The sequence below is a fragment of the Harmonia axyridis genome, chromosome 1, assembly GCF_914767665.1.
Source record: "Harmonia axyridis chromosome 1, icHarAxyr1.1, whole genome shotgun sequence".
Lineage (NCBI taxonomy): Eukaryota > Metazoa > Arthropoda > Insecta > Coleoptera > Coccinellidae > Harmonia > Harmonia axyridis.
Window position 1 is genome coordinate 11,224,342 of NC_059501.1, and position 21,724 is coordinate 11,246,065.

At 34.6% G+C, this 21,724-nt stretch overlaps 1 protein-coding gene across 2 annotated transcripts in view; it reads right to left on the minus strand.

Moving 5' to 3' along the window:
- LOC123670709 (LHFPL tetraspan subfamily member 6 protein-like) overlaps positions 1–20,505 on the minus strand; it is a 176,202-nt gene extending 155,697 nt beyond the window's left edge. For both annotated transcript variants that reach the window (XM_045604240.1, XM_045604238.1), the window contains exon 1: positions 20,323–20,505. The gene's annotated coding sequence lies outside the window, so the exon portion shown is untranslated. The remainder of the gene's footprint in view (positions 1–20,322) is intronic.
- Positions 20,506–21,724: the final 1,219 nt, after the last annotated feature.

Consider the following 21,724-nt stretch of genomic DNA (forward strand, 5'->3'; position numbering starts at 1 on the left):
CATACCTGATTCGAAAAATATAGAAATCTTAACGAAAATATAAAGCTATCGGTTTGGGGAACGACTGCTGACAAATATGAATTATTAAAATCTATCACAGATATAACCAAATAACCATAACCACAAAGTATGAGCTACTGGGACTTCAAAACCCTTCAAAATCGAACGGATATTCAGAATTTCCACTTATAGATAGACTCCAACGAATCGACGAGTAAGATGTAACCCAAACCAACATGACTGCGATATCACGAGGCAAATAAAACGTTCCAACCATTCGTTTTAACATCCCTACCGCTCCGTTAACAATTTGGAACAGGGATTCTGCAACATGCACAATTTCCTCTGAATTTTTGCAGCAGCGATCAAAAAACGAATACATGTGTACTTTTCAGGTGCACCGGCGTATCTAACCCGTATATTTCTTCCATAAATGTCGCCGGCTATACTCGTTATAAATCTCACATACAGAAATAGGTATTTATCGTGCAAGTTGTTGACAAACAACATGAAATATCTCCAAAGTTTTTCATCAGACAGAGCAAGAACGTAGGAAAGTGGACGATGTAGCAAAAATGTGAAATCTTTTCCAGAGAGATTCGTGAGGTATAAAATGGCAATGAGAAATGGTTAGAGCGTACAAAACGGATGGCTGTTTTACACTTCCGTGATGCACTTGGATTTTTTTGGGGTTAGAGTGTGAAATCCTTCAAGGGATTTTGGGATCTCCCAAAAAATGTGTTGTGTAGGTCTCAAACATCGTGAAGGGAATAAACGTATAGTTTGATTAACATATATTTTTACTGAAAGAATGAAAGTGATATATCATGAAGCACTCCTATAGCACTCAATAAGTTCTGAGTCCTACCAAAAATTCTATTTTATTCGTCAACATACTCAACTCGCGAGTGATACATGTAATGTATTGTAATGCTTCTCCTTTCGAAATAGGCTCGGCAATATTTTCTTTATTAGAGCGCAATTTCTTGCCCTGGTTGTAATTTTTAACAGATGTTTTCGATTGAGCAGAATCTGAATAACCCTTATCAAGCTATTGCACTGCTTGCATGATATTTTTTCATCAAAAAACACTGTTATATCCCAGTAAACGCTGAGGGCCAGTCTAGGTGCATTTTGTTGGTTGGTTAATCTAGTAGAAGTGCAATTTGTTCAATTTGACCATGGTTTTCATCGATTCGTGATGAAGGAATTTTTTGTGAAAGAGATGTGATTTTTTATGTATTTGGAAATGTGTTTTCTTAATTTCTGTACTCAATCGATCCAATTACGTTGTAATTTTCACTATTGTTGGTTTTACCTTTGCTTAGCGACACATATAAATTGGTTTTTACAGGTTAGGGTTGAACTTATTGATTGAAGTGTTAATAAAAGGAGGTTAATTAATTCGAAAACATCAATTATATAGATTTGACGTTCAAAAATATAAAATTTCATTACCAATAAAAAACAACGCAGAATTTTATGGTATTAATTATCCACTAAACTTCAACAAAGGCAATAATTAATATAATATGTTCAGGAAATAGTTACAATTATTGTTCGTCAATTTATTTTCGATACAGAGTCAGTAGGTAGTTTAATTGATCATAAAACATAAAAGGGATGAATAATGCAACAGATCTGCGGCACTCAACATTTTATTTGTAATTCAAAATTCATAATAGACTCTGCATTCGATATGTCCCATCCTTAAAAAAAATGGTGGAACGTATTTTTAACAAATTGAAAAACGAATCGCAATTAACCAACGAAATAACCCCAACTTTACGCTCAATTTTTATAACCTACTATTTTATTTTACCATTCTGCCGTTGGATGCTCAAATTGTTAAGGTAAATTTGTAGATAGATTTACTGAATTTGACTTATGTTGGCTCCAGGTTTACATAAATAAACCTCAGATAAATTTTGCCTCAAGATACTACGAATTAAAATTAAAAATTTTATCAACATAATACAAAAATAAATTGATATTGGTTGCTGAGGACTGAATACAATATAACAGGAAATTTACAAATAGGCATATGGTCATAAATTCGAAAACTTCAAGCTCCAAACAAAATTTGAGAATGTATCAAGTAATAGAGACAAAATCCTGAAAATCTGGTAACTGAATCTAAGAATTTTCATGAACAGTTCCATCTTGAAGATCTTGAATCTATTGGCGTATTTGCATAGATATTATATTCCACCTAGTTCCCACGAAAAAAGTCTAAAGGTATTGAATTACAAGATTTCGGTGGCCAATTTTTATCACTGCTTCGAGAAATAACACGTCCAGTATACTTTTCTTGCAAAATTGCGTTTGTTTCATTTTTTGTGTGGCACGTTGTAGGCAATAGACGTCGTTACTATCAATATCTTCAATTCTAGCCATAAAAAATCATAAATCCCAAGATCGTCGACAAAACTTACTGCAGCAGTATTATTCTCAGTGTTCTTGAGCGACCCAACTGTTTCGATTCTTCACAGAATCAACTCGTCTCATCAGCTCAAATTTTTTCACCAGTTTAACCATTGTGGAGCGAGAAGGTACTTCACGACGAACATAAAGTGCTTCAGCTTTGCGAACTGTGTCTGCAAAATTTTCACTATTCCTATAGTGAATTTTAACAATTTCAGTGCATTGTTGAAACTTGTATCGTTTCATTTTCAATGACTAAGTGGTTTTTACTTGTCAAATATCAAAAGATGACCGCTGTCTAAATAGCGGGCTACTCAAAGTGACACCTCTTATTGAAAAACCCTATATTTCTCTTATTGAAATTAAGTAGTTTTTTAATTCTTCAACATACCAAAGTATCCAATACATTACCAAAAAAATATTTGATGACTTTCATTTAAATTCTATTTCCTTCGTGTTCTCTCTATCTCTCTCCAGAACAGGTGGCTAAAATCAATTTTAATCGAATCATGGTGTAATCTCAATCTTTCCGGGTAAACATGAATAAAATTATCCAACTTGGCCTGCTATACAATTAATTGCAGGAAGAATCGGAAACCATGGATGAAATTCCAATATCCCTTGCCTGTTCACAAAGGAAATCGTTATCTTCTACCTGATCCAAACTTTGATGTTTGCTCCTTGAGAGCGAAGATCAAACGAAATGCGCCCTCTCAGAAAATCTAACACCTCAATCTTCCTTTCAAGCTATTACTGGCCTTGATACTCCTGGTTGGATATTGGGCGAAATCTGTATACAACTAGTTTATCGCTAATTCTGTGGGAAATATCATTTGGTTTATCTCCTATCCAGAGCTTCAAGGCACATAAAGCGAGCTTAATGTAATTAACTATAGTGGAAACTGGATATTTGATTACGTCCGTTGAAAGGTAATAATATCTTGATACGAGGCAAAATGCCAGTGTTGATTTCATTGTTGCATTGGAGTGAGCTAATCAGTCGTTATTTGAACTTGTGGTTACAATGATATCTATAGCAAAATGCATTCCATTTTAGTTGTATCTAGGAAATGCGATAGTTTGTGCAATTAGAGACATCAAATAATAATGTCCAATTAATGTATGATAACAATATACTTTCCTAATTCCTCACGAAATATTTCCGAAAAAACTAATAAATGTCATGGAAAAATATAAAATATAGAACTGATCACTGTCGTAGGCTTCGGGGCTATATGATATTCTGATTTATCACGAATTCCTTGAAAATTTTGTGAAAATGTGTGGCTTTCAAGTTGAGGATATTGTATGATAATATGAGATAATCTTCTCATATGGGCCATAAAAATATTCGAAACATATAAAAAGTATTGATAGTTAATCTAAATCCATCATTCAGTCTATTTTAGTATACAGGGTGTTTCAAGTTCGACTTCCTAATTGACGTTTGTTCACGATTCCCTAATTATCTAAAATATTTCTGAAGCTCCAGTACTTCCGGTTATTGAATAAATAAAAAAAAAAATTCGAAAAAACCTTTCGTTTTCATTTGATTACTTAGATATCATGATTATTTTCATTATCAATCACTCATTTCACAAATTATTGAGTTAATTCTAATACTTTTCAAAATATCAAAAAAAAACTGAGAAAACGAGAGAATTTCCATAGTCACTATTATGTGAATTATTTTTACTAAAGGGTGTTTTTTTAGAGCTATAGAACTTTAAATTGCAATAAAACAACGATAGATTATTCGATTCACATGAATTTTATTTATCCGCAAGATAAATCTTGTGGCATTACATTTTAAATACGATTTCTGGCATATGACCGCCACGGCTGGCTCGGATGTAGTCCAATCTGGACGTCCAATTTTCGATGACTTTTTCCAACATTTGTGGCCGTATATCTGCAATAACACGGTGAATGTTGTCTTCCAAATGGTCAAGGTTTCGTGGCTTATCCGCATAGACCAATGACTCTACATAGCCCCACAGAAAGTATTCTAGCGGTGTTAAATCACAAGATCTTGGAGGCCAATTCACAGATCCAAAACGTGAAATTAGGCGGTCACCAAACGTGTCTTTCAATGAATCGATTGTGACACGAGCTGTGTGACATGTTGCGCCGTCTTGTTGGAACCACAGCTCCTGGACATCATGATTGTTCAATTCAGGAAAGCGCACCAAACAGTCAGTTCTTCTGGATATAACGGTGTTTCGATATACACTTGAGGATTAACTTCACTCCAAATGCGGCAGTTTTGTTTGTTGACGTAGCCATTCAACCAGAAGTGCGCTTCATCGCTACACAAAATAAAATGGACGTAGTGCGCGATACGTATTCCGCACAGAACCATTATTTTCGAAATGAAATTGCACTATTTGCAAGCGTTGTTCAGGCATGAGTCTATTCATGATGAATAGCCAAACCAAACTGAGAATAGACAGCTGTTAAATCGGTCGCCATCTTGATCTTGAACAGTAATGCCAACTTAAAGTTATATACCTCGAAAACAAAACACCCTATATAAATATCCTATGCGTGAACTCGATTCATTTTTCTGTAGTAGATGAAGGAATATTGTGCATCCCTTAAACTTCAAAAATATCATCACAAAGTGTTTCAAATATTGTGCCAATAATTTGATCCTAACTTTCGATTTTCAAATTAGAACCCTATTTTTTTATGATTGCGTTGGATTCTACGGAGAACAATAAAAAATGTTTCAACTGTCCCCAGTAATGAGAAAAATAACTTTTTAGAAGTACTATGAACACATTGATATTCTAAATCATTAAATCAAACACAAATATACCACTCAACACTGTCTAAAGAATTATTTAATTGCAAAATGAATACATACAAAAATATCTAATTTTTGCTAATAAAATCACAATAGGGACCTTCTAAAAAAACCACTACGCATACAGAGCAACGGCATCCAGAGTTTAGAGTTTTGACTTGTCGTTGACTTTGTTAGTCCATTGAAACCTAAGTTGTACGAATATGCCTAACTGTTCGTGAGATGATCACTCAGTTTCTATGCATCTTGCGTTTTGAACCTACTTTGTTACATCTACTTAAAAACACCCTGTATAACTTTATAGAAAAACCAAAAGATTCTATAGTGTTTCTAATCCTACACCAGCCGCTTCCCCCAAAATGTCTTCCTGAGTTTCCTGACATAAGTGCATTGTAAAATGAACTTGCTGCAACCGTAAACCAAAAAAATTTCAAACTTTTATCGAAGGAAACACTTCAACAGTCGTATTTCGCTGTTGGCAATATGATCCAACACCCGCGAATAATGCATCTCACCTGTCATATCCCAAGGTAATCTCAAATAGCTTTTCAGCTCCCCCTTGAGGCCGTCTATAGGGGACTATGGAAAAATACATCGAGAAGAAGCATTAAGGGAGATGGGAGCAAACGATATTACATATAAATCCTATAGTTCACTTCCGAAGGTTTGAATTCGATTTGGATATACACAAATGCGATAGGTGCCACATTAGCTATTCTACCAGTGGTGGCGACTGTTGTAAGAGCTGAAAAACTGGTTCTGGGAGTGGTAACATTCTCAGCATTTAAAGGTTTTTTTTATTATAAAAAAAATTGAATTTTGCTATTCATGAACTGTGATGTTCATCGCCTTATCTTTTATGAGCCTCTGTAAAATCTAAAACGGCAGCAATACGGCAAAATTGATCTGTCTTGACCTTGGCATCGACCAACGGCAATTATTCGATGTGGTTCTGACATAGGCTGGTAAAGCTGCATCAAAAGATAACCTTATTACCCCCATAACATTCCATCTCGATGTAACTTTCAAATTATCAGCCATGAATTACTTTACACTATTTTCTTCCAAATTGAAAGAACCTAAAATGATAGATTTGGGTCTTGAGTTTGGTAATGAGCATAATTCGACCATGGTTCGAGGATATTTTTTAAAATTATACTCAATATTTCGATAAAAACAAACTGTGCACATGAAACAACAATGTAAAAACTTCTGGTCGATAGATCTATGAAAACCATTGAAAATACAAGCAGAATTTCGAAAAAAAAGCTTAATATTTCACTGGTGATGGTGACTGGTGATGAAAAATGGATTACTTGCGACAACGTCAAGCGAAAACGGTCGTGCTCGAAACGCAGTTAACTGGCGGAAACTGTAGCTAAGCTAGGAATGACGGCCAGGAATGTTTTGCTGTGTGTTTGGTAGGATTGGCAGGGAATAATTATCTACTATAAGAGGCTCTTCTACGGCACAACGTCTGAAAGAAGCATTTGCCACGAAGCGGCCAGCTCTAGCCAATAGGAGAGGAATTTTGTTTCATCAGGACAACGCCTGATCACACACATCGATAGTGACTCGCCATAAGATCCGGGACCTTGGTTGGGAGATTATTAAGCATCCACCTTATAGTCCGGACTTGTCACCAAGTGAAAACTATCGATTCCTGTCCATGGCAAACAAATTTGCTGTTGAAGAATTCTCTTCAACAGAGGTTTGTGAAAATTGATTGTCTCAATTTTTCCGATAGAGACGAAGATTTTATGATGATAATTATAATATAACCTTCAAAATAGCCACAAGTTATCCAACAAAACGATGCATATTTGACTTGAATCCGATATTTCTAACTATGATAATTAAAGCTTTGTTTTTAATGCAAAAATAATGGGTTTCTTTCAACTACACCTTTCATAAGAGAATCAACAACCATAATTGGAGACAAGTTCGGTTGTTGAATTATTTTTATTTCTTTTTACGGAAGTTTAAAAGTTTGATGATTTCAAGGAAAGTATTAAGTAATATTGAAGTTAATCTAGCTGAGTAGACTGGAAGAGTAAACAATGCCATTCAGAACTCTATACTAGCAGATGACGCAGACACAATTTCTTCTGCACCCCAAACCATTAACTTTGAGTCTCATATATTATTATATAAATCCCGATTGCTTTAGTTCGTAAGGATACGCATCATACTTTTTGTATGTGAAAAAAATCAATTCATCATTTCTGAACTGCTTCAATGGTCATCTTATGGCATTCATAAATAAGGGACTATATAATACTAAAAACTGGCATATTCAAATACAATGATACACCCTTCCCTCAAAACAACTCTGGAAAGGGAATTGGGCAAATGACTCTTTCACTCTAAGTTTATTTGTATGGGTATTCATCATATTAAAATGTTTTATTATCACACTGTATATAAATACGCGCTATCACAAACGTCCATAGCAATCTGATTCTGATTTAAATGCATGTCCTAATGAGTCCATAAAGACTCGTACATATCCAAGAAGAACACTCAAACAATTTCATTAAAAAGATTCAAATTCCAATTTGCAAAATCTCACAGAACAAACCGATGCGCTTATTCCCTGTTCGAGAATGGACGGAACTCCTTCACTAGAGAATTTCTTCAACGGCACAAACTAATTTCAACTTTCAGCATCTCGGAGGATTCGGTAATCAGAACTTGAATTCTTCAAAAAAAAAACAAAACTCACAGTTTGCCACTCCGCATCTACATTGCAGTCTTGTCCAACTGGGCGCAAACAAGAGATCCTTTTGAGACTGTCAAATGAAAGTAGTAAATGACGGAGTCTAATCACTGAAGCTGCCATCCAACTCTGCAAGTCGGATTGAATGGAGGTATTCCGAGGAGATCTGAGATATCTTTTTTTTTCGGTAATATTACTGTTTTCTTACAGTCGAGTCAATGAAGCAAATGATATTTGAACAATGATTAGAGCAGTTTGCTGCTTTTGCATCGATGAAAATTAGCACAAAGCAAGAATGGTGATGAACTCGATTTTTCCCCAGATTTGGGAGGAAAAATATGAGAAAAGCACTGGGTAAATTAAGTAATGAAGAATATAAGAAAATAAATATACAATATTCCCATACAAATGAGAAATTGTACAGATGCGATCCCACTGAGAGTTGTCATGTCTCTAATCATGTTTTTATGATTCCAAGCTAATTTTTTAAAACGAGAAACCTTATATCGAACAGAAACTAATTCGTTAATTCAATACAAACTGACTGGAAAACTTTGTTTCATCTCTAATAGTAAATGTGGTGTGATAGAGGCACCACCTGCAAAATACAATGTATGTGAACATATTCGTCTTTTAATTATAGTGGGAACAATTCCGCCCACACTGTCTCGTGCATGAAAATAGTTGAGTTGAAAATATGTCAATAATGGAATAGCAATAATGAATGGGAATTCGAATAATTGTATGATCGGAATGCGGCCATATCATTTAATCAAATATGGAATTATAATTGCAAGCTTTGTGCAAAATTTTATGTTTATGGCGTCGTCAAAAGAATACAAAATACAACTAGAATATCGACAAAATAGGGAAAGCACTGACGTGATGTTAGAAGCTTTCGATCGCCGATTTCGTATCCCAGAGCTGAGCGTGTTTTCTAATTTTTATGTTTATTTTCTGTTGGAATAATTTATAGTTGTGATGACACTGATTTCAATGAGCTTCACCTATAGAATTCACAAATGAGCACTAATTTTGATTAAACAATTCAACAACTTCCTAAACGCTGTTGAAGCTTGTATTATTCTATATTCACATGGAAAACACACTAAAATAGGAATAGGAATAGAATAGAAATGACATATGAAATATTGAATAATAATACACATCAATTTTAGGCATTTTAAAATGTATAATTCCTACTAGAAAACCATATGCGTCTTCTAATATAACAAGAATTATAATGATAATCGAGAAATTTAACACCACAACACATATATTCCACGTGGGTACAAATCCAGGCAGAATAAGCCAACCTACAATTGTATGGGGTAGAGATATTTATGTATCCGATGTAGATAAGAGTGACATGCAACATTCACGCTGCATATATTTTTGATGGTTCTCCAGGGATTTGTGAGAGCATTTTCCCTTATATTGAGTTTTGGTCGGCAATTCATATTACTCCTTACTAAATACATTTGATTGAAAAATTTTTGGAATGAGAAATAAATAATAAATCATTGTATAAAATTTGCATTCTCTTCAATTCCTGAAGATAATAATCTGATGTATTGGGTATTTGATTTGTAGGGATGGTCCTTAACTAATTTTTTTTATTTTGATTTTTATCAACGTCGAAAATATAAACAAACGTTACAGGCTGAACCCTTTTTCAATGTCTAAGAAACAATAATAAATCACAAAAATAAGAAAACCAGAGAATTCTTTGGAATGATTTATATTAAGCAAAATCAGAATTCAATAAATGATAGAAAAGACATAAAGGGATTTAACAAAATTTATTCGACCCTTATGCAACAAATCAAATGTAACACAAATTAATAATAAAAAGAAGAAAACACAGCCTTACATTTATTTCTCATGACAACATAAGGTGTTAACGCTAACAATTTGATTTTCAAACTAAATATTGTAATAAGTTAATTTTATATCACTCAAAAAGATAATGAATCTCTATGTGTTTGTTTTTTATATATAATGTTTGTGATTTATTATTATTTTTTAGAAATTTGAAACGGGTTTAGCCCGAAACGTTTGTTTATATTTTTGACGTTGATAGAAATCAAAATAAAAAATTTTAATGAAGGACAATCCCTACAAATCAAATACCCAATACTTCAGATTATATAAATTAATGGAATAAATAAGTTTCAACAAATGAAGGTAATAATATCATTGTCGTAACGCAAGTAAATATTAAATGAATTAGGGAGTGGCTATTACCAGGTACTTCAGTAGAACGCACTGTGTCCATTATGAAAAACGTAATTATTATATTAAATATATTAGAAATTTTTGCAAAGACTCACTTATACCAAATTGACTCCTATAAAGATCGTATTCCTAATGAAATCTTCTCCGAGACAATTATCTATTTTACCTTCGAACTGATTTCGTGTATAACAACAATAATTTGTTGATTTTGAACGTTCTAGGTTAATGAAATCAAGTCATGAGTTCACTTAAGGGGTTAATTATGAATTGAGGGTGGATGCTAATGAACACGTGCTCCAAAATAAATTTCAACTACCTAACTAACATAAGCAGGCGGGGTTTCGCTGTTACGGAATTACCTTACACATGAAGACACTCAGACTAACACGAAATCTGGAGATCAAGTGACGCTGGATCGACAGTTTCAAGTGTTGAACATTGCCTTAAACATATGCGATTCCATTAGACTCATCTTTAAGGGAATGACGTTTATATTATGGTTTGGGAATACTGATGTATGTGTTCAGTTTCATTTCATTATCGGGTCCAATGTAGATTACACTTATACTAATCAACAATTCATTGAATAAGGCCCGGACTTTACCCTTATAACACTTTTTTTTTTATTTTTGACTTTATTCGTCAACCTTCAAGTGAGATATAGGGTGTTTTTTTTTGAGGTATATAACAATTCATGCAATTTCATTTCGAAAATTATGGTTCTGTGCGGAATACGTATCGCGCACTTCGTCCATTTTATTTTGTTTAGCGATGAAGCGCACTTCTGGTTGAATGGCTACATCAACAAACAAAACTGCCGCATTTGAAGTGAAGCTTATCCTCAAGTGTATGTCGAAACACCGTTACATCCAGAAAAACTGACTGTTTGGTGCGCTTTATGGGCTGGTGGAATCATTGGTCCGTACTTCTTCAAAAACGATGATGACCAGAACGTTACAGTCAATTGAGACCGGTATACAGCCATGATTACTATTTTTTTCATTCCTGAATTGAACAACCATGATGTCCAGGAGCTGTGGTTCCAACAGGACGGCGCAACATGTCACACAGCTCGTGCCACAATCGATTTATTGAGAGACACGTTTGGTGACCCCCTAATTTCACGATTTGGACCTGTGAATTGGCCTCCAAGATCTTTGATTTAACACCGCTAGACTACTTTCTGTGGGGCTATGTAAAATCATTGGTCTATGCGGATAAGCCACAAACCCTTGACCATTTGGAAGACAACATTCGCCGTGTTATTGCCGATATACGGCCACAAATGTTGGAAACATCGAAAATTGGAAGTCCAGATTGGACTACATCCCAGCCAGCCGTGGAGGTCATATGCCAGAAATCATATTTAAAATGTAATGCCACAAGATTATCTTGCGGATAAATAAAATTCATGTCAATCGAATAATCCATCGTTGTTTTATTGCAATTTAAAGTTCTATAGCTCTAAAAAAACACCCTTTACATATACTCTAGCACTCCTCTAGCTCTGGAAGTCTTCTTCTGTAGAAATATTCGTATCTACCTTTGAGGGCTTCATTACCTTCAATATAGGCAACTTTCTCTCTCTGGAGCATTTTTTCTTTTGAGTCTTTCTCACTGGGAGGTCAAATCTGGAGAATAAGTTGGGTTGCTAAGAAGTGGGAAGCGCAATTCCTTGAATTGGCCATCGATTTATGACGAGGAGCATTGTCAATTCACAAAATACGTTCTTATTCATTTTTCAAAAGAAAAATGATCACTTTAATATTTCTATCCGGATTTGAACCTTTTCGTTTCAAAATTTTCACACACATCTTTTGTAGCTTGGTACAAATGGAAAATAAATGATACACAAGCAAAAACTTCATTGAGGATCAGTTTACTGCGGGAGTTTCTATTTTTTTCATCTGAAAAAAATTTAAAAGAAATATCAGAAAAAAATCACGGAAAAACTTCAGCAATATCTGCTGGTGTCAGTTCACAACCCCCTCACATATTAGGGCAGAATTCAAGTGCGCAAAACGGCTTGGATGGAACTCATTTAATATTTCACACAAAAGCAATTTCATCTTCCAACAAAAGCATGTCGTTTTGAACTCATGAATTATTCCGTTGTTTTCTGGGTCACCAGTCACCAAATTAATCCTGAAAAATACAAGTTTCCCAGACTGGAAAGCCTTAACAGAAATCATAATTCACGAAACAACTCTGAGTCACCGATTCCATTTATCTATCTAATTTAGGGAAAACTCCTCTGGGGTTGAGAGAGGAGTGGTATAAGGATTAGGAATAGAAACTTTTCGAAGGATATAAGGAATCCTATATATTTGCCTATATGTCGAGTATCTTAAAGAGTCTTATTTACCAACTTAAAACTTTTATATGTACTTCACAAAAATTTCAATTGAGGAAGCTAACTGAAAGGAACAGTTTCTTTAGTATGGATTCACAGAGAAAACAGGTAGTAATAGATTTTCCCTCTTAGTCTTCCCTGCGAAATATAAATACAAATTCACGTCCACAATAGAAACAACGATTTCACAAAGTTTCAATTCATCGTTTAATTCATGTTGACACTTGATCAATAAATAATCAGTTTGAATTATAAAGGTTTAATGAGCCTACTCGATAAAGGTAATTCAATATAAGCATCAAAAACATTGTGCCAAAACCTTCGAAATATGATATAAGACAATTTTTGTCCAAAATTGTTCCAAAATGATACAAAATTGACAAAATACAAATAACTTACCAAAAAATAAATTCAAAATATACAAATACGAGTACGTAAAAATTGACTCAACGATTAACAAATTGAATAGACAGACGTTTGTTATGGAATTTGTCTTATAGTCAGTTTTCTGGTCGTGAAGCAAGTTTTCATCTAATGTCTTGTTTTTCAAGTGTCAGAAATGTATATTCTATGATAGATATAAAATGTATAAGAGTCGGGTCAAGAAGTTCTGTAAAAAAATGGCAAGTTGTAGATGTTCTAAATAAAATCATATTAAAAACCAAATCATCCTGATTGTTTATCCCGATATAATTCAATTCTATGTATATGAATTTCTCTTCAGTCCGTTTCAGTTTTCAATGAGATCAAATGGATTTATTCAATTAAAAATGGAATGTTGAACATATCAAGAACTGTTTCATCCAAGGAAGATGTCAACAGAGCCCTTGAGGTATTTGAGGCTGGTCGAAAAGAAGTAGAAGTGATCAATTTCTTCAATGTTAGCTAAAGTATTACCCACGTACTTTGCCACTGGAACTGTTCGTCAAAGACCCCAATGTGACCAGAATTCCAATAACAGACTATTTCTATACTCTTTTGGCAAGAAGACAGCCTCTCACCACTTACAGAATGCCAGGAGTCAACATTTTCAAGATGCAACAGGTACTTCAATTAGAGACCATAGTACTGTATATGAGTATATGTTATCTCAAAGGGCTCAATACCTACTTGAATTGACAAGTATTCGAATTCTTCTGACTCCACTTCTGTGGTCAATTTTTTGGATATTCTGCTTGAATAGTCTATGGTCCTAACTTCGATATCAACCCAAAATTTTGCACGAAGTTTGTGAATTGTTTTTCTTTCAACTCCCGAAATCAGTAGGTACTTATAAAATTCAATAAGACTATCGAAAAAATTTTACCCAGTTCTTCCCCCACCAAGAGAAACAATCTGGCGGAATCTTCCTGGGTTGGATCATTCCAAGATGGTTTTCTGAAACTTTGACACTGCGAGATCTGAAGAGTATCTGAATCTTAGCAAGAATGTTCATTTATATAATGTTGTCTTGTTATTCTTGTTATTATATTTTTTGTGAATAAACGATGATGATGATGATGATATGCTGCACCTTCTCACTGTATTCCTTGCAGGGAATTCTCGCCTCAGTAAGCACTTCATGAGAATGTATCAAGCAGAAAACGAGTGCAAATTGTGTGCGGTGGAGGAAGAAACTCTGGATCACTTGGTGATAGAATGCGTTGCCATCACTATCCGCAAAGCAAAATATGCTATGGACAAAAAACTTGCAGAAATGAGGAAGTATCTTCTTTGAAGTTATCCCTGATACTGGAGTCCAGTAAAACTCTAGATCTGGAAGGCGATCTGTAGATCACGTAATGGTTAGAATAGCTCATATGAGGGCATAAAAGACCATGAGGTCGCAATGCAATGGAACAAGGAACCTCCTTAAATCTAATCTGATCTGTGGGGAGGATGAAGAAACTTCGGATCACCTGGTGATAGTAAGCCTCACCATAACTATCCAACGTAAAATATGCTTTAGAAATGAAACTTTTAGAAGTTTAAAAGTATCCTCCTTGAAGCCATCTCATATAATGAAGTTCATTAGAACTCTGGAACTGGAAGGCGAGCTGTAGATCACGAAATGGTGAGAAGAGCTCTAATGGTGTGTACAGAAGACTATTAGGTCGCTGTGCGATGGAACCTGCTTGAATCCAATCTAATCTATTTCGATAGTTCATTTGAAATATCAATTCCAAGTTTTGTGCGAAATAAAAATATCAATACTCCACGATAATCGGAGAAAATTCAAAAAGATCATTAAAAAAGAAATATATTTCACATAGTTCTGTGATCTGACGGCGTATTTTCAAAATGAGAAAAAAAGAAAGCACCAAAAAGAATCCAAGACCTTTCAAGGGCTCTTTGATTAATGCATCAACTGCACCCTTGAATATATACAATTCTGCCGTCACCAAGGGCACAATTTACATATGAATAAGCGAGTGCTCAAGAAATCCCCACCTCACATCAGGGCTTTTTTTGGTTATTATAGAAGCAATGAAATATCTGCTTTTCTGTCTATTCAATGTCTGGTATTCTTTCGTGAATGGCTTATAACAAACAGGTGTGAACCAGCAAGTTACGACAATCACAGATTATCCAAGCAGCGAGCTCGCAACGCTGCCCTAAACGCAGATGGTGTTATGGCGTAATATAAAGTCCTAGACTGGGAAAATCGTCTCGAAAGAGCGCCAGTTCATGTTCCAGGAAATTCTCTAGGCCAGCTGCAACTCTGAATATAACCCGATCTATTCTCATATGACTCTGTCAGATTGTTTTGCGAGTTTCGAAATGTCGAAAACTGTAATAGGGAAATAAAATATCTAGCCCGGATTTCACTTAATGAAATGCAGGAAAGGGGATATAAATGGGACTTTGTGTGCCTACGGATTGGAAAATGAATTGCTATCTATTTTATTGTGCACTGGGTAGTTCAATATTATTCTCATATCATAATGAAGATTAAGACATAAAGGTAACAAGTTGAGAAAAAATATTGCGTCCAAATATTAGACATAAGATGTTTGTGTTCTGTATTCTATTGAATCAAATAACCATAACCATAGAAGAACGGACAAAACAAAATGAAAAACAATGATAAAATTCGAAAGTCTACAAACGAATTGACTAGAAGTCTATACATGTCTAAATTGAAGAACGAAATGAATAGAAACCCAGTGACAGAGGCAGAAATCATAAAAGATAGCTGGAGAAAGATTACAGACAACAATGTGAACAGAAACAGAAAATATAGAGAATATAAATAAAACATTGGTTTTATGATTAAGTGAAATTAAAGTGCCAAAAGAAAACGAAGGCTTATCTTAAATATAGATCTACAAGAACCGGAAAATAACAAAAGGAATATGAGACAATTTGCACATAATCAAAAAAGTTAGTTATAGAAAAGTGGGAATAATTATTATAATTATCAAAAATGAAAGAGGAACATAATATGATCTGGAAAATGATGCGAGCACAAAGAAATGAAATGTAAGAACAATAAAGGTTGAACGCATTAAAAATGACTCAAGGATGAATCATCTCAAACAACTACACAATAAAAAAAAAATTTAGTACCTGAAACATCGGAAATCAAAGTGGATGGAGCTAAACATGCAAAAGAAGAGCAGAAACAACAGGCACAAGAAAAATTGAAGGACAGAAAGCTAACAGAAGCTAACTAAAGAATTGACAACATGTTTTTGAATAAGTTTTTGATACAGAGATCAAAGATATCAGAAAATACTGAATAACTAGCATTATGATACTAATGCATAAAAGGGGTGATGAAACGTATCCCAATAATTACCGGGGAAACAATTTCTTGAGTAGACCTTCCCTGTGTAATAGTGGTTGGTCAGAAAATCAATCGAAGCTTTCTAAACAATTTCAGTTTCTCATGAAAGACATTTCTTTATCTATTGTTTCTCCATTAAATCTACTCTTAAATCGAATTAGTTGGGAGAATGCTAAAAATACCGATTCAATTCTCCACTTTGTAAGTTCCAAGCAAAATAAATGGATAAATGCTGAGATACTGGAATAGTTTATTGTGTATCTAGTGTGAAAAAAGGAACATTTTCTACGTGTGTAAAACATGGGTAAGAAATGGAGTTTTCGCAAGTGTTACACACTTCTCTTTTTATACGAATGTGAATAGCCAGTAAACTTTCACGGAATAGAAAATTGACACGCTTAAAAACCATTGTATTATTTCGAACATGCCTTCGATGACAGTTTATACTTTATTTTTCATAGTAGGAACTTTTCAAAGGCCTGATTTCCTTGATCTACCAATGTGCGAAATCATTCTGCACAGTATGAGCTGTGGGAAATGATTCAGCACGGCTTTTGAGATAATATAGTCGATAAAATAGTACATAAAATATGGTTTTTAGAAATAACATGCAGAATATTTTGTTTTCAATGTTAGTGAATGATAATACTAGGTGGCCATGAGATATATTTACATTTTGGATCATTTGAATGGGACTGTACTCAGAAATGGTGGATCATGGCGCCTTCCAAAGAATGGGCATTTTGGTTTTCAGTCACAATGGAGCAGTGGTTGGTAGACCAACGTGTGTTAGAAATGGTAAATCAGTGGGTAGCTCAACGAGCGTTTCGCGTACATTTCAACATCAGCCTGCATGGAGCAGTCCTAAGTCGACCTACATGATGAATTGGATTAAAATTTTCGTACTATTAGCAACATACTGAAGAATACATCAGAAATAGCATTGATCACTGAGGAGATACTGAAACGAGTGTGGATGAGTTTCTTGGACAGAATTGAAAATTGCCTGAAGAAAGAAGAACGTCACCTTATTCACCTTGTTCTATTTTCTTAGTAGAGTAAAGGTCCTATACCCACAACCATGTAACGTAATTTAAATGAATATGAATATTATCTTGGAAAATTAATATTCTTTTATTATTTCTATATTGTTACGATATTTCGTAAAAGTCGTATAAAAAGCAATTTCTATCAATGTTGATGAATCATAAAAGAAAATCGGAATACTGTCACGAATATAACTCGATTCTAGAATTATATTACATTTTCACCATTTCAATTAATGATAGTGTGTTATTAGCGATTTTCTGGATGTTCTCTTTGGCTTGGAAATATTTTAATAACATAGGGAAGTGAACTGTACGAGATACGTTTCGAAATGAACAAGAATAAGAGTCTGGAATGCGAAATTACATCCATGTGAATAATTACAGATTTGTTTCCAACATGCTCTGTGATATTTGATTACTATGTCCTCATATACCTACAAGTTGTGTCTTTTGCGTTTGTCTGTTCTGTAGTTACCCTTGATGGGATGACATGTCATATAATTTTTCTTTCATCTTTTTGAGTAGTCGTTCTTTGAATTAGATGCTCTATCATTCCGTTAGAATGTCTGCATTATTCGAATTTTAAGCCAGCAATGGTATCGAACAAGATTCGACAAAATCGTCCTCAAATTCGATTCTGCCCGGCCGTTCATGCGTAATTACGATAACTGCCTAAAAAAATAAACAAAATACTTCATTAATTCGACTATGGGTTGCATGGAGTTGGCCGTTTGAAATTTTGTGCTTCTATTAATTAAAAAACTGCAGACTCGATGCAGCTGAAATTTAACAATTTCATGTAGAATAACAGTGCCTAGTGAAAAATTCCATGTTGATCGCTAAATCGGAATCAGAAAAAAAATTTAAGAGGAATATTTGAGGAATATTATCAAATATTGCCGTGACCACAACATCGACGGTGTTGATATTTCGAATGTTTACATGAAACATCTATTTCAAATTCCATGCAATCCATTCCAGGTGATCACATACATACATAATTCAAGGAGCATATTGCGAAATTAATACAAAATATTTCCGAGATAATGGGGTTGATAATTTGCTTGTATGAAAAGGATAACAATTTCAAGCTTCGTGCAGAATTAAAAAACAACAAATTTACACAATATTTCCTTCACCACATAACCGATAGATTTGAGATTCTGGCTGTTTTATTCTTAAAAACAATTTCAAGCTATGTGCGAGGTTTATAGTTGATCAATATATCAGCACTATAAAAATGTCCCCAAGATACTCAATATTAACTTAATAAATTATTAGATCGGAGACTTTCGTTTATACACCGTGTCCGTAAAGTATGGAACAAATTCATTTTCAGCTAAACAGAGCATGTTGAAAAATAATCCTGAAACACGTCCATTTTTTATCTTAATTTAACGTATTTTGAAATAATAATCTAATACACAGGGTTAATTACTTTCGAGTAATGACGTCACCGTCATTTTTTTCAAATGGAACACCCCCATTTTGTCTCAATTTTTCGATTACTCTAGCTGAGCTGATTCCAAAAATGCATCACATGTTGATTCCAATTGGTTCAGGGTGGACAATAATACAATAGTTTTGTGTGTGCTCATAAAGCAACGCGTAACATTCTTGACTAGTTAAATTAACAATACTATCAAAAATACTTATTGTCTAGCGGCAATTGGTTTGAATGTAACACCCTGTAGTTTGTAACATTTTTAGATTAATAAAAATGAGCTGTTTCCAAACATGTTTGGTACTTGTGGTCTAGCAGACAATATGGAAAAAAATATTTCTTATCAATTTAAAAAAAAAACTAGTCGTCCATTTTTTTGTGAAATGTCATTATTTATTTAGTCATTTATTTTTGTTCAATGACGGTTTAGTACTACAACATTTTTGGTATTCGTGAATGTTTTAATTATTGCTTAGATTCAATTTATTATTTTTGTCCACCCTGTACCAATTGGAATCAACATGTGATACATTTGTAGAATCAGCTCAACTAGAGTAAGCAGAAAATTGAAACAAAATGGTAGTGTTTCATTGAAAAAAAATGACGGTAACGTCATTACTCGAAAGTAATTCACCCTGTATATTAGATTTTCATTCTAAAATACGGTAAATTGAAATCAAAATCGAAGTGTTTCAGGAAATGGTCTGTTAAGCTAAAAATGAATTTGTTCCATACTTTACGGACACAGTGTATATGGAAAAACCATATCAAGCTTCATGCAAAGTGTTTTATTTATAGTACTATCCGAATCATAGAAAAATCGAACAGAATACTGACAGGAATTTTTTGATAATTCCTTCACAACAGTTCCGACCAAGTGAATATAAAATCAACAGCGGCAAAATAAGGATAACGAACAAAATCTCAACAAAGTTTGTAGTTCTTATTCTCTTGAACCCTTTGGCCTATTTTAGGAATTTATGTTTTAATTATAAGTTGATATCTTGGTAACATAACTGTGCAAATAACGTCCTCAGTTAATTTTTCTTTTGTTATATACAGAGGTAAACATAAAGAATGCATTCAGACCCTGCAGAGTTAATCGTCTGTCAACGAATATTTTTTGCTCGTCCCTGTATCTAAAAAAACGGAAGTAGCTGCGAACGTCATCTGAATAATTACGTTCCTGAAGAATCAAAAATCAAAGAATAAAAAAAGTTGAGATGAAAAAATTGCTCCTTCTTCAATGCGCTGTATATACGATAAAAAATTCGAGAAGAATATTAAAAAAAAGTATTGTCACCGGATTGTGTTTCATTTCATGAAAATAATTACTTTATTGTTCATGACGCATTATAACCTTTCATGAACTAACGGACAACAAGTACATCATGACAAATCAAATCTCATTTATTTATATTTTTAATTTCATGATTCAAAGGGCAAAATAGCGCTTAGGAAAAATCATTTTATACGGTTGTCGAAGACTCAGAAAACATGAAATGAGCCAAGCCTACCTTGGCCCCTAACTTCATATACAGTCCAGTTCTGAAGTAAAACGTCGGCCTTATCTGATCCGACACTTTTACGAAACCGCCAGATGAACTGTCACAGATCGAGATACGGAACGTGAACGCGGCAAGGGATGCTGGACGTGCAACCGGTCGCAGTCGGAGGCTGCTCTGATGCTGACAGAGCTATCGTGCTGCGGAGACTGAGTAGGCATTGCCAACTTTGGTCTCTTCGTTGCGGCGACGGTTTCCTCACAGCCGACAAACAACGCACGCGTTATCTGGGAAACGACAAGTTTCCCGGAGTTCTTGAGACCCTGATGAATATGATTCTTGGACACTATTAATTGGCCTTCTAGTGTCGATCGAGTTGGCGTGGTTTGAGGCAAAAAATTTGTATATCAGGAGTATGATAGAAAAGGTCATAAAAAGGAGTTGAGAAGGCATTTTTTGTTTAAATTTGAAATTTTTTTTAGTAAAGTATACCTGATTGAAATTTGGAGAAATTGTGAACGGTTCACAATTTTTTTCGATAAATTTTATAAAAATGTGTTTGTCACGCAATTATTTATCTATACACTCCCAAACGCGTCTCGGTATTGATGCAATAAGATGGTCTATTTTTTCTTGAGAAATACTATCCCAAGCTACCTGTACTTCATGTCTCAGAGCCGCCAAAGCCCATGAGAACTGGGGTAAATTTCCAAGCCTTCTATCCATGATGTCTCAAATATGCTCTATGGCAAGAGAACGGGGGATCTGGGCATCCATGGCAAAAGATTTACTTGGGTCGCTTCGAAATAGTTTATACTTACCCTGGCAACATGAGGTCGAGCATAATCATGCTGAAATATTGGATTCTCTAGCTATTTAAGGTAAGGGAGAACATATGTCTCAACTATTTCTTGAAGGTAACGCAGCGCTGTCATGTTACCTCGAATAAAGACTGAAGGTGGCCTAATTGCATGTGCAATAGCACTCCATACCATAATGCCTACTCTCCAGTGACAATGACGCTTAACATCCAAGTGAGGTTCACGCCTTTCTCCCCGACGTCATCTAACCCTTCTTAGGCCATCATCTGCACCCAAGGAAAATCGAGATTCATCAGAAAATATGACCTGATGCCATTCAACATTCCAATGTTGACGTTCTCTGCACCACTGTAATCGTTGCCGGCGATGCTCAACCGTCAGAGGTAACACAAGATGGGGTCGATAATGCGGCAGTCCGAAATACCTCATCAGATCATCAAAGATCGAGTTGTCGCAAATCGGTCTCTAATGGCCAAAAATCTTAGACGTCGATCTTGAACTTCACTTGTGCCCCTTCGTCGTCCGGTGTCTACTATTCTTCGATTTTGGGCATTATCAAACCACGCTTGACAACATCTCATAACAGTGGTTGG